The following is a 19,397-nucleotide window of genomic DNA, read 5'->3' as shown; positions in this document are numbered from 1 at the left end:
TATTTCATTGAGAAGTGGTTTGTAGTTCTCCTTGAAGAGGTCCTTCATGACCCTTGTAAGTTGGATTCCTAGAATTTACAAGAAAAAAACAAAAAACCCCATCAAAAAGTGGGCAAAGGATATGAACAGACACTTCTCAAAAGAAGACATTTATGCAGCCAAAAAACACATGAAAAAATGCTCATCATCACTGGCCATCAGAGAAATGCAAATCAAAACCACAATGAGATACCATCTCACACCATTTAGAATGGCGATCATTAAAAAGTCAGGAAACAACAGGTGCTGGAGAGGATGTGGAGAAATAGGAACACTTTTACACTGTTGGTGGGACTGTAAACTAGTTCAACCCTTGTGGAAGTCAGTGTGGCAATTCCTCAGGGATCTAGAACTAGAAATACCATTTGACCCAGCCATCCCATTACTGGGTATATACCCAAAGGACTATAAATCATGCTGCTATAAAGACACATGCACACGTATGTTTATTGCGGCACCATTCACAATAGCAAAGACTTGGAACCAACCCAAGTGTCCAACAACGATAGACTGGATTAAGAAAATGTGGCGCATATATACCATGGAATACTATACAGCCATAAAAATGATGAGTTCATGTCCTTTGTAGGGACATGGATGAAACTGGAAACCATCATTCTCAGCAAACTATCGCAAGGACAAAAAACCAAACACCGCATGTTCTCACTCATAGGTGGGAATTGAACAATGAGAACACGTGGACACAGGAAGGGGAACATCACACTCTGGGGACTGTTGTGGGGTGGGGGGAGGGAGGAGGGATAGCATTAGGAGATATACCTAATGCTAAATGACGAGTTAATGGGTGCAGTACACCAACATGGCACATGTATACATATGTAACAAACCTGCACATTGTGCACATGTACCCTGAAACTCAAAGTATAATAATAATAAAAAAGAGTCTTTTATCCTAATTTATAGTGATAAATCAGTCTTATTAATAACCCAATTAATTTTTGTGATGATTTATATGTTCTTATTCACTGTTACAGACTTTTTAAAATTTCAAAATAACTGTGATAGTGTTACCCATTTCCTTATATGTGTACTGTATATATATTTCTAATTACCCATATTCTCAAAAATCAATAACTAATTTTTCATAGAGAAATGTTAAAATATGTCAAAAATAAAAAGACTTTAGGTACATTAATTTACATTTTTAAGAGTCTTATTTTGAGTGTTCAAAAGTAGTACTGGAAACATAATTCAGTCTGTAATCATGGCTTGGTCACCTATGGTTTCTGTAAACATAAATATAAATAAAGATATGGTTTACCATCTTAACTTGTTTTAGACTCCCGATTACAGTGTAAAGAAATGTGATTAACAACAACAACAAAAGGAAGTATATAGAATTTGGTTTTCTTTTGCCAGCAATTAATCTTTTTGTGGACTGCAGAAATACCGGGGAAAGATAGCTGATTGGTAGGAAAGACAGCAAGGTGTTTACTGGGCCTGGTAGAGAGACTACGGGCCCATTTTATCAGTTTAATAAACAGAGTTAAGAGTCTAACAAGCTGGGTGGCTCTCCACAAACAAAACCAGTTTGAGAGTTGCAGCAAAAGGAAGAGATCCTTTCCCCTGATTTAGCATCTAGGAGAAAACCATTCAAAGGAGGGATACTCATGTAAAGAACATAGCCTTGCTTCCCCTCCTGCCACTCGGTTCACTCCACAGCGTCTTGCCAGTGGGCGTTCAGGCCTGTGCCAGGGATGCGCTCCATGGAGCCAGTCAGCAGAAATCTCTTGAAAGTATTTTGACTGAAGCTGTAAAAAGTTGAACCATTTGAAAATTCCTTCCCAGGTTATTCTCTGTAAGGGTTAAACCTGCTGCCTTGGGAAATTCACTTCCTATCTGTATACTTGTATTTATAGTGGGAGGGAGATTCTTTAATAGGTTGGTGAGAAGTAGCTTGGCCTATAATTAAAATCACTGCTCTTTATTAACTAGATTTTAGCCATAATGTTGAGAGGAAAAAACAAAGATGGGGGATGTGATAAGTGATTTGAAAGAAAACAAAACAAAACTGTTAAGAGTCAAATATAGTGGTCCAGTTTGAATGGAATTGAAGGAAAGAAAAGGGGCAATTGGAATGTCATTGCTTCTCTTTTCAGTCTCTTCAATTTATCCCTTTGCATATTCTGTACAAATACTAAGCAATTTTTTTAGGTAAGTGGCATAGTTATAACTCTCAAAACAATTTGCTAATTTATACGTTCAGGAATTTAAAAACTATTTAGTAAGCATTTCCTGTGTGATAGGTGTTGTGGTAGGTTCTTGGGTTTTTGAAGCCCCAAATCAATGGGAAAGTCAGACACTGAGAATTATTTAATCATAAAATGTAATACTCATCCTTAAAGAAGGGCACAATTGGTATAAATCTCAATGTATTATTATGAGTATTAAAAAAAGATAATTCACATAAAGAACTGGCAGTGATCGTGGCAGTTTACCTATCATATGTACTCCAGTGATGAGAAGAATCATGAAGACGGGCATTATGCTCAGGATGAAGATGTTAGGGGACAGGTACTGCCATTTATTATCATTGGCAAGCTGCTTGACTTCTCTAAACTTCATTTCTCGATGTGTTAGTTGGAGTCAATAATAGTTACCTACACGTAATTTTGAAGATTAAAGGTATTTGTAAACCACCGGTATTTGAAACAGTGGGTGTTCTATAATTGAGTTATTTCCTTTACTAGACTCCTATCTATGGGGTATTAATCTCTAATACTATAATATATTTTATTGATAAATTAAAAAAGAAATACAGATACATGAGTGGTATATTCTGAGAATAACATTAGATATGGACTATCTCTAAGGTCGTTTTTAAACAGAGCGAATATCACCTTTCCTGTGACTCCCCACTGTACTTTATTTCTCCCTATAATTTTGTTATTTTTTAATAGACTTTAAGAGTTTTAGGTTTACAGCAAAGTTGAGCAGAAATAACAGCGAGTTCTCATATACCCCTTGTCTCCTCACACATAGCCTCCCCCACTGTCAACATCCTGCACCACAGTGGTACAGTTGTTAAAATCGATGAACCCGCACTGATACATTATTATCAACTGAAGTCCTTAGTTTATATTAGGGTTACTCTTGCTGTTGTACTTCCTATGGATTTGCATGAATTTATAATGATAGTATCATACAGAATAGTTTCACTGCCTTAAAAATCTTCTGTGCCACTGCATTCCAGCTCTGTGATCTCCCTATTCATTTCTCCCTCCTTGCTAACCCCTAGGAAACACTGATTATTTTACTGTCTCTGTGGTGTTGCCTTTTCCAGAATGTCATATAGTTGAAATCATATAGTATATAGTCTTTTCATATTGGATTCTTTCACGTAGTAATATGCATTTAAGTTTCCTTAATGTATTCTCATGGCTTGACAGCTCATTTCTTTTTAGTGCTAAATAGTACTCCATGGCCTCATTGTACCACAGGTTATTTATTGATTCCTCTACTAAAGAATGGGTTTCAATTTTTGGCAATTATTAACTAAGGTGCTATAAACATCCTTGTGCCAGTTTTTCTACTGACATACATTTTCAACTTCTTTGTGTAAATACTAAGGAGTGTGATTGCTGGATCATATGGTAAGAATATGTCTAACTCTGTTAGAAACTGCCAAACTGTCTTCCCAAGTGGCTGAACCATTTTGCATTTCTACCAGTAGTAAACGAGAGTTCTTGTTCTTCCACATCAAGTGCTAGTGAGGATATGGAACAGCAGGAACCAACAACATTTGGTGTTAGATTTTTGCCATTTGAATTGGTATGTAGTGATATATTTTTATCATTTTAATGTACAATTTCCTGATGATATATGATGTTGAGCATCTCTTCATATATTTATTTGCCATTTGTTTATCTTCTTTGGTGAGATGTCTCTTCAGGAATTTTGACCATTTCCTAGTTGAGTTGTTTGTATTCCTATTTTTCAGTTTTAAGAATTTTTGCATATTTTGGATAACACTCCTTTATCAGATGTTTTCACAAATATTTGTCCCTGCCTATGGCTTGTCTTCTCCTTCTCTTGACCGTGTCTTTTGCAGAGCAGGAATTTTAAATTTTAATGAAGTCCTGCTTTGCAATTCTGGTTTTCATGGATTCTGCCTTTATTGCTATATCAAAGAAGTTTGGATTCTGCCCCTATTGCTATACCAAAGAAGTTATTTCCATACCTAAGGTCACCTTGACTTTCTCCTAGGTTACCTTGTAGGAGTTTTATAGTTTTGCATTTTAAATTTAGGTCCCTGACTCATTTTGAGTTAGTTTTTGTGAAGAGTGTAAGGTACGTATCTAAATTTTTTTTGTTGTTGTGCATGGATGTCCAGTTATTTTAACACAATTTGTTGAAAAGACTGTTTCTTCATTAAATTGCCTTTGTTTCTTTGTCAAAAGTCAGTTGATTATCTTTATATGGTTCTATATTTGAACTCTCTATTCTGTTCCATTGATCTATTTATCTGTTTTTTTCACCAGTACCACAGTATCTTGGTGACCATAGCTTTATAGTCTTTATGGCTTTAAATCTTGATGTTGGACAGTGTCTGTCCTCCAGCTTTGCTCTTTTTCTTCAGTATTTTGTTGACCATTCTGCTTCTCTATGTAAACTTTAGAATCACCGTCAATATAAACAAAATAACTTGCTGCAGCTTTGATTGGAATTGTATCGAATCTGTAGATCAAGCGGGGCAGAACTGATATCTTGACAATTTTGAATTTCCCTCACTATGTTTTTATCTTTGTGTTTTACCTAAATATTTGTTCAAGGAAAGAATAATTTGAACTTTTCCATACTAGAGCCCTATCTGAAACGTTTATCCTCTTTGCTATCCTTAGTTTTGGTCAAATAACTAGTTGGCTGTTAAGGCTGAGCAAAGATCTACCACTAAGAATTGGTATTGTGAGCCTGTCTGAAGGTGAATGATGTATAGATTAGATGCGAATAGCAGAAAGTGATAAGAGAGACATAGCTACAGTGGAAATGAGCTTCTCTCAGGGTCTAAAATCTGTTACTCTGCATACCCCTTAAAGTGTTGCTCTCAATGGATTTTGTTTCTTTGTTTGTTTTGTAAAATAATATGTGTATTCCAGATGAATCCAGGAAGTTTCTCATTCTCAGAAAAACACTAAATTGCAGCCACATTAGAATTTTTCCATGAGAGGCTGTATTAGGTTACTGACTCCTATTAAAATAAAAATATTAATTACAGAAAACAAAATGGAATCATTCCCAAAGAAGGGAGACACAACAAGAAGAGATGAAAAACCATAGCCAAACAATCATTATTACTGGCATATCAGAAATAGTACCTGACTTAGTTAAGATATTGTGCTTCGACAGGAATGCTAATCATGTTTCAGGACATAACTTGTCCAAAAACTATATACTCACAGCTTCCGGAAGGGAAGTCCACTTCTGCAAGGGCAAGAGATTTGAAACCTGAAACTTTGTAATTTTTTTGCTGACAGGGTTGGAGGGTGGTTCGCTAACATCTCATTATACAATGTATGTTAAGAGAAATGTAAAGGTCAAAACATGGTGCTTTTTGTTTCTGCTGGAGTGCTCAGTCAGAGAGATTCAGTTCAGCACAATATCAATCATTACAAATTCTTCCCCGAAATTCAAGACACATTAATCAAAACAAATGGAACTCAAGAAAAATGAAAACTGGGGGGGGGGGGGGTGAATAAACAAATACATGATTGAGTTGAAAACATAAAAATATTTATTAAAATACCAAAAATATTAAATAGAAACATTCTGATGTAATGATTTCAGATACAGTTCAAACTTAAATAAAGAATGTATGGTCACATAAAATGTAAGTAAGTATATCACCTTTCACCTAAAGTTTTCCAGTTAAATGCAAAACCTTCCTCTTTACCCTAACTAGGTAGATAATTATATCACTCTGCATAGTCATGTTAGGAGTTTAATTTTCAAGCTAAATCAAAATCACTTAAAATGTCAATGATAGTTTAAAATTTAAGAATAGAAATTTGGACATATCAAACTCAAAATTGATACTTTATTGAAAAAAATTAAATGTCTTTAAATTGCTATAACAAACTTTATATGTTCAAAATTAGTTAACAAAAATAAAAGAGGACAAATTTCTGCATTCTTCAACCTCCAAATTTCTAAGATCTTTATTCTAAGAAACTGCAGCTATTGTAGGGATATTCCTTCAATCCTGAAAACACTCAGGAAGCAATTTTTTTAAAAATGTTTTACCTTGGCAGGAGCTTTAGATCACAAGTCAAAGGTATCTCTTCTAAACTTGTAAAGAAAGTAAACAATCTACCAAGAGAACAAACAGCTCCATGGCTGCCAATAAATACAGCTCTTACTGCTTCCTCCCCTTATTTTGTTTCTTTTAGTTAGAGAGCCATGACAAAGGAAAAACAAAATAATTTCAGATTTATATTTCTGTTGCTTCTTTTTTCTTCCTTCCATTTTGTTCATTGCATAAAACAAATTGATTAGGAGGTTCTATTGCTGGGCTTCAAATATCATTAATATGTAGATGACTTCCAGGTAGCTATCCCCCACTCCTGTCTGACTTCTAAATTCTGGTCTTATTTATTCAAATGTTTACCTAGTATCTCCACTTGAATGTCTAATGGGAAACTCAAATATAATACGTTCAAAACTAAATTATTGGTCAACTCACTTTCCCATCAAAACTCGAGTTCCCCTTTGTTGAATAGCAACATGTTACACTCTAATAGCCACCCCAAAAGGCAAACACTCATCCCTGAATTCCTCCCTTTTCCTCGTTGTCTGTTCCAATATCTCTACAGGTACTAAGCAATCAATGTTTATCTTTCACTGGTTCATACCCTCCTTGAAGCCAAGAACCATATTTCTTGGATCTGTTAAATCCCTAGGACCTTTAAAGATTTTAAAACAAATAAAATTACCTATATAACAGCTTCTTCATTTGCTAAGCAAATGATTACTTTTACATACCTACATTGCAAGTGATACTGGCAACTTCACTGCATTGAAGAAGTCACTAGATCTTGAAAGATAAGCTGTATTGTATCCTTCCTCCCAATTGTTAAAACCCACAGCAGATATACATGAAGAGTGAATGTTGATTTAAACTGTGAACTTTAGTTAATAATAATGTATTAATATTAGCTCATCAATTGTAACAAATCGACTACAGTAACGCAAAATGTTAATGGAGAAACTATACAGGAGAGAAGGGATATATGGAAACTCTCTGTGCTTTCTGTTCAATTTTCTTTAAGTCTAAAACTGTTCTGAAAATAACATATAAAATATGTCACAGGAAAAATATTTCTCTCATTTTATGCCATTATATTCTCAAGACATCTAGAGACCCATTTTTTCTCCAGTCCCCAATGCCTTGTCTTTTAATACCTAACTTTTTATTTAATTTTTTATATATTAGCTGAGTATATTTCATTTCCCTTCCCATAAGTGAAAAGAGATAATATATAATGCTGACTTCATGAAGACTTATGAAGAAATCAATTCTATGAAATAAAAATATTTCTGAATGAGTTTGTTACAACTGAGAGGGGAATTTGAGTGTCATTTCTAGAGAATTTGGTCCATACAAATTCAGTCTTGGCAGCTAGCCATTAGGGGTTTTTGAACTGGCATATTTGAGAAGTGTTCTAACTTCTCAGTGGCATAAAGAAGAGGGGAAAGAACATTATAGAATGATGCTTTTCTTTAATAAATTTCCATATAAAAGGGTTTTGAAAGTCTGGCCTCAAGATAATTCCAGAAATAGATTTCAAAGACTGCGACTCAAGTTTCTGTTTTATAGTAAGCTTAAGTTTTATAAAGTGTCAAATTGATGATCAGTTATATGGAAGCCTCTATTTATAATAGTATAGTCCATTTTTATACTACTTTTAATTTGCAAAGGTGCTTTCATATATTATCTTATTTGGTATTCATAGTCATCCTGGGAAAATTGTAGAACAGATGCTAACTCCTAAATAGATAACCACAATTTCACAAAGTAAAGAAAAAGAAATGCATGGAAGTATCCTCAGTCCAATTTTATCAGTCCATTTTCTATTGCTTCAAAACACCTGCAACTAGGTAAGTTATAAAGACAAGAAATTTATTTCCTACAGTTATGGAGGCTGAGAAGTCCAAGGTTGAGGGGCCATATCTGGTGAGAGCCTCCTTGCTGGTGGGGACTCCGTAGAGTCCTGTGGCAGCAGCAACACAGGGCGTCATGTGGTGAAGGGACTGCGTGTGCTGGGGTGTTTGCTCAGGTCTCTCTTCCTCTTCTTGTAGAGCCACCAGGCCTACTCCCCTGATAACCCATGAATCCATTAATCCATGAATGGATTATAATTCAATCACCTCTTTAAGGTCTCCTCTTTAAATACTGTCATGTTAGGGAATGTTTCCAACACATGAAATCTGGGGGACACAAGAAAACCATAACACCAATGTTAACCATTTAATAGTAATTCTTGTGCTTCAAGATTTTTTTTTTTTTTTTTTTTTTTTGAGACGGAGTCTGGCTCTGTCGCCCAGGCTGGAGTGCAGTGGCGCGATCTTGGCTCACTGCAAGCTCCGCCTCCCGGGTTCACGCCGTTCTCCTGCCTCAGCCTCCCGAGTAGCTGGGACTACAGGCGCCTGCCACCATGCCCAGCTAATTTTTTTTTGTATTTTTTTTTAGCAGAGACGGGGTTTCACCATGTTAGCCAAGATGGTCTCCATCTCCTGACTTCGTGATCTGCCTGCCTCGACCTCCCAAAGTGCTGGGATTACAGGCGTGAGCCACCGTGCCCGGCCGCTTCAAGATTTCTTAATGAAGGTAGTTGCATCGATGTTCATAGGTGCTTTTCTTTTAATTATCAGCTCTACTCTAAGACACCTAAATCTTCTGAACACACACACACTTACTTACATGCTGACACACACTTACACTTACGCACATGCATTTATTAATCACACACTGTGCAAAGTATTTAAGCCCCAATAGGAATATAAAGATATGTATAAGGTATGTTTTTTTTTTCCTCTCTCTCAGAAACTTATAGTATAGTTAGGGGTAAAGAGAAATGATCACAGGTATCTTACATACATTTTTTATATAATTCTCAGAAGTATGTATTATATTACTATTCCCATTGTACAAACACTGAAATGACTTGCCTAAATCCACTGAGCCATGTGCATCACTTCTGACTAGACTCACAGTCTGTACCCTTGTCTCCTAGCCTCACTGCCTTTTGATAATATAAACATCTAAAATGCTATGAACATAGACTCAGATTTCCTAGGACAGTTTTATAGTTGGTTATTGTGTTCTATTTATTGTCCATTAAGACATATCAGAAACACCAAATTTCAACAAAGAAAATACTTCTCCAAAATACTTTCTTTCCTCAACCTTTTAAATTGTCCTCAAATATATTTTTTCTAATTCAGTTTCCCAATATTCAACTGGAAGTGGCCTTGCATTTAAAAAGTAAGCAAGAATATAATAATAGGATACCAGCAGGTGAGACAAAGGACCACTCGAAGATTTTTGACAAGGGAGAAGACCTCAGAGGAGGAGGTTTTCTGAGGAGACACTTTCCTATAAAGATAAAATTTAATCTGGATCCTGAAATGGAGTTGAAATTCTTATTTTCTCATTTACAAACTGAAGCTAATAATAGTAGCTACATCATTTGTTTAGATGAAAATTGAGTTAATACTTAGGCTTTTAAAACAGAGCCTGACTTAGAAGTTGGAAGATGGAGTACATATATCTTAACTACTAAGCTAAAAGTTTTTATCTTTTATTTCTATTGCCTAGCATAATGCCTAACACATAAAAGTATTTAATAGATAATTGTTGAATGAATGATGAAATGATAGTGTATCATTGGTAAATTTTGAGTCAGAGAGTATAGTAAGAGAATTATAGTTTTTGGAGGTCAGATTGACATTTGTATTGTTCACTAAGCTTCAGAGATTTGGATATATGTTCTTTACAATAATAAATGCTTAGACTGTTTCCTCTTGGTGGAAGGGATCAAAAGGTAGATCCATCAAGTTTTCTCTAAAGCTTCTGCCTAACTAGGTGCTAAGCTTTTAAAGTTTGAGAATTTGCTTCTACTGTTATTACTAACTGGGGCTTGTACGAAGCATTTCACATAGCAGGTACTCAGGAATTATTGATTGATTGATAAGACTTGGATTTGATACAAGGAAATAGTTGCTTACATTCAGGGAGAATAATTAAAGATACCAGAAACTATAGAATCACTTTCCTTTAGATACCAGTTTTTGTATAATCCACATCTCTTTCTGTAATTTCATATGACTGGAGGCGTGTATTGACCCTTGCCCTACTGACAAATTAATTAATATTTGATATAAATTCGAATAAAAAGGAACAAAGCTCTCTGTATAGCCCAAGACCGTGTTGTGGATATAAGTCTGAAACTTCAATGGTTTGGGGGCACCAGGTTAAGGTAGCCAGGTAATTTCCCCAGTATCTGTTCTGGTAATGAAACCTTTAAAAGGAGCCAGAAGAGCAGAGCCTTCATAAACCAAAGCACTTAGGATTAAATATTATGATGATATTTTCTTGTAGAACTATTCAACAACTCTCTGTGAAAGAAACAAAAGTTCAACACATGGCATTTAAGGTGCCATGATTTTAACACACTTCTCTTTCTCAAATATTTTCATGAGTATATGCCCTAGCCATGCTTATTCTTCAAGGGTCTCTGAATTTGACCTTTATTATTCTCCTTTCTCTATTGCTACTTCCTCCTGGATCTGCTTGCCAAGTATGGAACAATAATTTGTTTTTAGTAATTTCTCAATAAACATATTCAACAGATTTTAATGGAGTATCTTTGATGTGTTAGGCATCATGTTATATGATGTGGGGGGTATAGAAAAAGGAATGAGATAATCTGCTGTTGAGGAGCTGGTAATTTAGAAATTCCCTCCCTGAATAAATCTCTTTGATTTACCAGTACTTATGCTACTGCTACAATATGTCTGGACATGGTAGATACTTAAGAAATATGTATGCAATAAATGAATAAATAATTTAAATTACCATTCATCTTCCCTTATAGGATTACTTTGTTATATATTCTTCAAAGAAAATATAATACATTTCCTGGTCTTCGAACGGGTTTTGAATAAAAACAGATGTCTGCATGGTTAAATTGCACAATCATTGAGATTAACATATATGTTTCAAATATAAATGCTTGAACAGTTTTAATTGAATTGAAGTGAATTTAACATAAAATTCTCTTATGTTCTTTCTAGAAATGAGGGCCTAAATAATTTTGGTATGAATCACTTATCAGTTTAAGTACTGATACAATGACCTGTATTCAATGACTCTTTTATCTGAAAAACAGAATGTCAATGATTACATCATGCTCCCAGGAGGACTGTACCTTCCATATTGACGTCTCTTAATCTGAACAGCAGCTAATAGGAGTTATGAGATCATCAGTCTCATTCTCCCTTCAGGGGTGGTCTCGTGTCAGAAGACACTCAGAAGTTTTGTGTACCTTTAGATTTGTGAAGTGGAATAAATGCCTGATATTTTAACAAAGATATTCAGATACTGTGCAGCATGGAGCAGCCTTGAGCATCATAATCCTATGCAGCAGCATTAGGTAGAACGACTTAGAGTAGAACCTCAGAAAGCACAGTGGCAGCAGTGATGAAGCCTTTTTATTAGATGTGGGCATCTCCACAGTGGAGTAAGGCCATACAAAGGGATTATTACAGCACAGGAAGTCTTTAAAACTCTCAGGGTACGTTGAGTGAGCTCTTGGATCTGGCACTATTTCTTTACAGGTCTTATCCTTTTATGCTTATATGTGAGAGCAAAAGAGAAAGGAGTTTGAACATTCTATCCTGCTGACATAAGGTTTTTTTCTGCTGTATTAAATTCAAAATTCTACTTTGGATCTAGATATGATTCACAGGTATCACAAAGCATATTTCTTTTGTAGTAGTCTACCAATCTCAGATCGGTTTGAATTGCAGTTGAGCAACAATGGTAGTTAAAACACATTCAATCGGGTCATTATAGTCCAATAAGACAGTCTCACATAAAAGTCAGAAACCTTCTAGTTATTAGTCAAAGCAATACATCAGAATGCCTTGTTTATTGTGATATGGCAAAATGAATCAGATGTAGACATAGAGGATATTTATTCATCATGTAGACCAAATGCCACACAAAATATACCATAGACATAATTTTAAGAGACAGACTGTTAAATATCATGCATCTTCTAATTTTTAGAGATGCGTTGGCTGAATATGTGGCCCTGGAACACATTTGCATTCACATAGATACCTATACATTGTTCTCTGTGAGCAATGAAAATATTCCAACCTTCACTTAACATACTTACTACAACAATCCTTGAACTTTAGTATGCCTACAAATTTCCCGGAAAACTTGATTAAAATGAAAATATTAAGACTATTCTTCAAGAGTTGCTCAGAAATCGATCTTAACAATCACATGCCAAATGCTGTTAATGTAGGTGGCCCTTGGACCACAGTTTGGGAAACACTGACTTATTGTTATGAAAAATATGTTAATTATTAAATATGCAAAATACTGGTTTTTTAAATAATCTAAAGCAAAGACAGATACTAAGTATCTTTTAAAAAAATTAAGTAATAAACAAGGGATTTAAATCTGTACGGAATAGAAACCCTTGCTCTGTGCTCTGTTACTAGCTATTTGTGTTAGAGCAATCCATGTAATCCCTTTAAGTCAGTCCATCTCTAGAAATGGCTGCTGAGGAGAAAAAATCTTAAGGCTTTGACAGATAGGGATGTTAATTAAGTGCTGACAGGACGGCATGCATTTTACAGAACAACTGACTGCTTACATTTTTAGATAATTGGATTTATAATTAAATTAATTGCTCATTTATTTTTGAAATGATGTAATGCAAGCAGAGGAATGTAAAAATAGTGAAACTTTATTTGTGATATTTATAGCATATATTTTTACTGGGATAATTTAAGCCCATGGTGTCACACAGGACTATAATTGCTACAGCCACACGTATTCCCTGGAATTTCAGGAAACCATCATTTTTAGGTGGTAGCAAAAATAGGAAGGCCCACATAGATTTTCGTCCTACATTTTGGGAGTGTGTGTGTGTATGGTTAGGTGCCTTGTAAAGTTTGAGAAAATGCAGAAAAGCCCTGCTGATTCCAAACTATCTTGCCCATGGAACTGATACGGTACCAACTCCATACAGTTATTTTGCTTAGAATTACAAAATTTGACATGCTAATGGAAAATGGAGATAGTAATAATGAACAAATCAAGTGATATTATTTCTTGCTTATCAGCAATGCTGAGAACTACTGATTCAATCAATGAACAAAAGAGGCACTGTTTTAGCAAGCAAGATTTAGAACTCACAAATGTATTTACGAGATTCCACTCAACCTCTTTCCTATCAGTATATTAATAAGAATCAGTTTATTACTCAAAGGCAAAGCTATATTTTAGGTTTGGCAAATAATTGCTGCTTAAAATATTAAATGAATATTAAAGGAAAGATAAAACATGGTAGATAGGTTTCAGTCGGAGTTGCAAAGGATGAGGGGATGTGAAACTGACAACCACTCTGTTGTCGATGATTTACATGAAGAATCTGTGTAGAAGAGATTGAAGGGAGCCAGGCAATGAATGGGAGTACTGAAGGTGACACAGTAACCTCAGATACATAAATGCAGTAGGAAGTAACAAGCGTATCTGCTTAAAATCTTATAAGCCACTAACTTGTATATTTTCGTATCTGATCCTGACCAAATCTCTCACATTTCTAGAGCTGTACTGAGTTAATAGGGATCGTGTAGATTACCCAAAAATGCATAGCTAGTAATACAGCCAGGGTTTGAATCCTTTTATTCTAGACACATTTAAATTCTCTGTTTTATTAGATTTTTAAAAAGATATTTAAAATCTGTTCTTGATCTAGATCATAAAAAGGATTTTTTATATTCAAAAATTAGCATATTTTTCATAACGCTAAGTCAGTGTTTTCCAAAATGTGGTCCAGGGTCCACTTAACACCATTTGGGGTGCACTTGTTAATTAGACAGATTCCTGAGTAAATCGCAAGATAATAAGAATTTCTATGGAAATAGCTCAAGCATCTGATTTTAATCAAGCTTCCTAAGTAATTCGTAGGCATACTAAAGTTCAAGAATTATTGTAGTAAGTGTGCCAAGTGAAGGTTGGAATGTTTGACACTCTGGGGATGTTACATTTCATGAGATGTTTTATAATGTGTTGTATTGCTCCTCTTTCATGTATACGGCACACACATTCAAGTGACAGGCTGTTTGAGGGGCTAAGGCTGTTGCCATCTGAAGACCAATGCAGCTCTATCTGCTCATTGAACAACATATTTTATTCTGACAATGGAAGGATACTGTTTGTAATCATTTGCAGAAAAGGGGGTATTCTCCTTGTGTGTGTACTGTATTCCTTGGCTTAGAACAGTATGGTCTTCAGAAATTTTTATGAAATGTATTTGACCACTGCAATAAGCTGTTTAAACATTGTTAATGACTTCATAGAAAATGGTTAGACTTTTGTTTATAGAGTGTAAAGAAATCAGTGTGAGGCTGATCTAAAACATACCATTAGTCAGTTAAAGGGGGTTTCATCACCTATATTTAAATTGTATTTAATAATCCAAAAATTAACTGGAGAGAGATAATATTTATATGAAAGTGCTTAATTGACTTTGTATTTCATTGTATAGTATCCCCTTTTAAAGGGGTAGCAATTTTAAAATTCAAAACTAGTTTTATTTCCAGAAAATTTCATGTATTCGTTTCATGCATTTCACTTTTATGTACATATGCTGCAAAGCTTTACATCCACACACACATATCCATATACATGCATTACCTAAACCTCACAATAACACTCTTAGTAGGAACTTGGATCTTCATTTTAAAGACTGACACCTCAGAAGATGAAGGGACTTGAGCAGCAGAGGCAGAATTTCAGATCGAGTCTGAGAGGAAATTGTCCCTCAGTTTTGAATTGTAGAGTAGGAGATATTGGTGTCTTTTTGTCTGGAATAATATATGCTTAACTTGAATAAGCTTCTGATAATCTCTCGGAAATAGAACTTTGTAGTGAATGTTGTTCAACATCAAATTTTAGGTTAAATATTTTTTTAAAAAATGAACTTTCACAAGGTTGAAATAGAGGTACAATTTATGGATAAAGGCACATTTTTTTGTACCTGATGTGCCAAAATTTTTTTTTGTAAAAGTGATATGACCATTTGCTGATACATATGAATATTTCTTCAATATTCTTGCGATGTTCTCTGTCAATGTAAATGATTGTCTAATCATCAGTGCGATGAAAAGCTAGTTTCATTTGTCATGATGGAACACACTTTCATTACATAGCAGTACTAAATTCTTTGTAAATAATAGTTGCTAATATATTGTTGAGGCATTTTATAATAATTTATTTGGACTATCCAGCACCAGAATAAAACATGACAAGAGCTAGATGGAGGTCTGTCCAGCAGAAAAATGCATATCTAGATATAGGACAGATTTCTCAAATGAGAAAACCCTAGTGTTGTCTAAAGGAAAGAGGGAGCAGGAAGAAGAATGACAAGTAGAGGAAGAGAGAAGGAGAAAGAAAGACGAAGATGTGACATACTGCCTTGCCTTACTATATTGAGAAGTGTTGTTGTTTTAATATGTGTAAGAGATTTAGTAAAGGATGCTGGAGAACAGAAGGTGAATTCTCCTGGAAATTAACAGAGTGCCAGTCCATGTCAGGGATCCATCAGTCATGGAGACCCACAGAGCTGCGTGAGGTTGTGAGATGCAGCAGCAGCAGCAGCAGTACCTGGCATAAGGCCTGGCTGGGTGTACAAGAGATCACAGGGCTCTGAAGGCTGACACGTTCAGGGAGCTGGCCAGCACAGCATGGCCTCAGGAACGGGAATGCACCCCCAGTTCCTGCTTCTGGTCCTTCTGTTATTTCAGTTGCTGAGAAGAAACAAGTCTGCTCCTGTGACTGGCACATGTTTGTCAGAGTTGCTTTTTTTTTTTTTTTTTTGCCTCTGTCACTTCATTTTTTGCAACACTTTCAGGTCCATGGAGGTCAGGGGGCTAGCTGTGAATTACTAAGTGGTGTGGCCTCAAGAGAGAAGTAGTAGGGGCAGTTTCTTCCACATTAGCAGGATGGGCTCAGCTTGCTGCCTTCTCTACTGTGCTGCTGAAGGATGTGATCAGAGAGTCACAAATGATGGGATAACTGGTGGCACAATAGAACAGATCACCAGCAGAAAAACAAATGTGTCAACAACATATGAAAGATACTTTTGTACCCGAATGGCAAGAAATCTGTATCATAAAATAAATTACATGCTGCTGGGGGATGTCTCACTCTCCTACTGAAAGACAAAACATTTTGAAGTGAAGGAAAAGACAGCATGGAATAACACAGAGAGGCTCAAAATAATGAAAATAACTTTTCATTCTGATTAGAGTGTACATATTCAGAACTGGAAAACAGAGACTTCCAGTAACGCCCAATAAACCACATATTTCAAAATGCTTTTAAATATTGATACTTAAAATATCCTTTTCTGGAGTATATCTATAAACTGCAGGAATCCCTAACAAGGATCAAAGCCCCAGTAAGAGACATTTTCTTTCCTTCTTTCTTTCTCGTCTCTTCTCTTCTTTTTGAGACGGAGTCTCGCTCTGTCGCCTAGGCTGGAGTGCAGTGGCGCGATCTCGGCTCACTGCAAGCTCCGCCTCCCGGGTTCATGCCATTCTCCTGCCTCAGCCTCCCGAGTAGCTGGGACTACAGGCGCCTGCCACCACACACAGCTAATTTTTTTGTATTTTTAGTAGAGATGGGGTTTCACTGTGTTAGCCAGGATGGTCTCGATCTCCTGACCTCATGATCCGTCCACCTTGGCCTCCCAAAGTGCTGGATTACAGGCGTGAGCCACCCCGCCCAGCCCTCTTCTCTTTTTCCTTCTCCTTCTCCTTCTTTTTCCTTCCTTCCTTCCTTTCCTTCCTCCCTCCCTCCCTCCCTCTCTCTTTCATTCTTTCTTTTTTTTTTCTTTTTTCTTTCTTTCTCAGAGTTTCACTCTGTCACCCAGGCTGGAGTACAGTGGCATGATCTCCACTCACGGCAACCTCCGGCTCCTGGGTTCAAGCAATTCTCCTGCTTCAGCCTCCCAAGTAGCTGGGATTACAGGTGCATGCCACCATGTTCAGCTAATTTTTTGTATTTTTACTAGTGATAGGGTTTCATTATGTTGGCCAGGCTGGTCTCGAACTCCTGACCTTTGGTCATCCACCCGCCTCGGCCTCCCAAATTGCTGGGATTACAGGTGTGAGCCACTGGACCCAGACCCTATTCTTATTTTAGGAAATTAAAGTTCATTTTGCATAGGATTATAGTTATGTACATGGTCCATTCATTTCATCATTTATTCAATAACTCCATATCAAGTGACTTCTGTGTGTCAGGCATTAGTGCCACAACAATGAACAAGATATGTATCCCCTGCCCTGGTTGGCTTACAGCCTAATAGAATAATAAATGGTTACTGAATACTATCAGTCAACATTTTGCATGCACAACTTTATGCAAACCTTGCAATAGTGCTATGAATTAGATATTCTTTCCATATTAAAAGGTGAAGACAATTAGGTTCAGAGGTTGAGTAACTTGCCCAAAGTTGCAAGCTAAAGAATGGTTGAGGCAAAATTCGGCAAGATCTGGCTAACTTCCCCTGTACACATTTATGCATTTTGGCACATGTTCCCATATACTGTGGTCATTATTGAGAAGGAACTGTTAAATTACATTCTAGCCCTAGAAAAGTTGTCTGTATTTTATTTTCAGTTTACTGAGATCTCTTGATGTATGTGGACACAACTAATCTTTTTTTAGGCCTATCCCACTTCTTTTCCAGATTATCTATACAGTTCGTGGGTAAATAGACCAAAATATCACTGATGTACTCTATCAAAATGAAAAATAAGAAGCAAACTTTCACAGAAATTGCTCTTAATTCTTCACCTTTATTTATCTGTTTCTTTTTCTCTCTGGTCAGTGCTGCTTTCTTGCCCCTCAATAGCAACACTGCAGTAGCATCTCTTGCTCTTAAATGTGAATATCTGTGGGAAACATTTAGAATTCTCAAATTATAACAGTTTATTATTACACAAATTAGGATTTCACTCTGTCACTCAGGCTGGAGTACAGTTAGGATTACACAAATTAGGATTTGTGTAATAATAATAAAATTAAAAATAAAAATAATAATATGTCATCTAAGTTAATTTTTACAAAGTCAATTGCTTGATTGGCATTAAAGTTTTGGCATTTTTATGTGTTTGCTTTTTCTAACTTTCTCTTCATTAAAATAGCTTGTCTTATTTTGTATGTGTAACTCAATGAGAAAAATTAGAAACTATCAGGACAAAAAAAGTGATCAAATTCACATTTTTGTGACAAAGTTTAGATAGGCATAACCAGTGTGTACACATTTCAAAAATTTTCACTTAGGTCTATATGTAGATAACGATGTCATGCACAATCAAAATAAAAAGCTAAAAATCTTTCCACAGATCATGTAATTGATTTTCCTGTCCTCTAAAGGAATTGTTGGCCAGGTGCAATGGCTCACGCCTGTAATCCCAGCACTTTGGGAGGCCGAGGCGGGCGGATCACGAGGTCAGGAGATCGAGACCATCCTAATACGGTGAAACCCCGTCTCTACTAAAAATACAAAAAATTAGCCGGGCGTGGTGGTGGGCGCCTGTAGTCCCAGTTACTCGGGAGGCTGAGGCAGCAGAATGGCATGAACCCAGGTGGTGGAGCTTGCAGTGAGCCGAGACTGCACCACTGCACTCCAGCCTGGGCGACAGAGAGAGACTACGTCTCAAAAGAAAAAAAAATTGTTTTTCATTCTTCACCTCTATTAAACTATTTATTTTCCTCTCTGCCCAATTCTGCCTAGGAAAATAAATTAATAAAAATTTAAAATTTCAGGCTTATATATATTAAAAAAGGAAAAATATGTTTATCCTGGCCCATATATTACCATGGTCCAGGTAAAAATTTTGTCCAGCCTCTGCCAAATGCTAGGATTCTTGCAAATCAGGGAGTATATGTGTTCTCAAAATCCATTAAAAAATAAATAGACTCCTATATTTTTCTTTGACATAATAGTATGATGCAAGCAATCAGTAGGATTTTAATGTTGCTGTTTTAAATATGTTCAACTATATTTATACGTTGAACACTA

At 35.9% G+C, this 19,397-nt stretch overlaps 1 protein-coding gene across 10 annotated transcripts in view; it reads left to right on the top strand.

Annotated features, from left to right (window-relative positions):
• The window catches only part of CNTN1 (contactin 1), a 384,511-nt gene that overhangs the window by 197,746 nt on the left and 167,368 nt on the right, over positions 1 to 19,397 (top strand). For 3 of the 10 annotated variants that reach the window (XM_055095740.2, XM_055095742.2, XM_055095743.2), the window contains exon 2: positions 8,747 to 8,884. The exons of 5 other annotated variants lie outside the window; for them this stretch is intronic. The gene's annotated coding sequence lies outside the window, so the exon portion shown is untranslated. Of the gene's footprint in view, positions 1 to 8,746; positions 8,907 to 19,397 lie in introns of all 10 variants that reach the window. 2 more of the 10 variants (XM_055095741.2, XM_055095739.2) reach the window with 2 other exon arrangements.

The sequence above is a fragment of the Pan paniscus genome, chromosome 10 (assembly GCF_029289425.2).
Source record: "Pan paniscus chromosome 10, NHGRI_mPanPan1-v2.0_pri, whole genome shotgun sequence".
In the NCBI taxonomy this organism is placed as follows: domain Eukaryota; kingdom Metazoa; phylum Chordata; class Mammalia; order Primates; family Hominidae; genus Pan; species Pan paniscus.
Note: the sequence above shows the minus strand (reverse complement) of the source record. Positions and strands in the feature narration are given on the sequence as shown.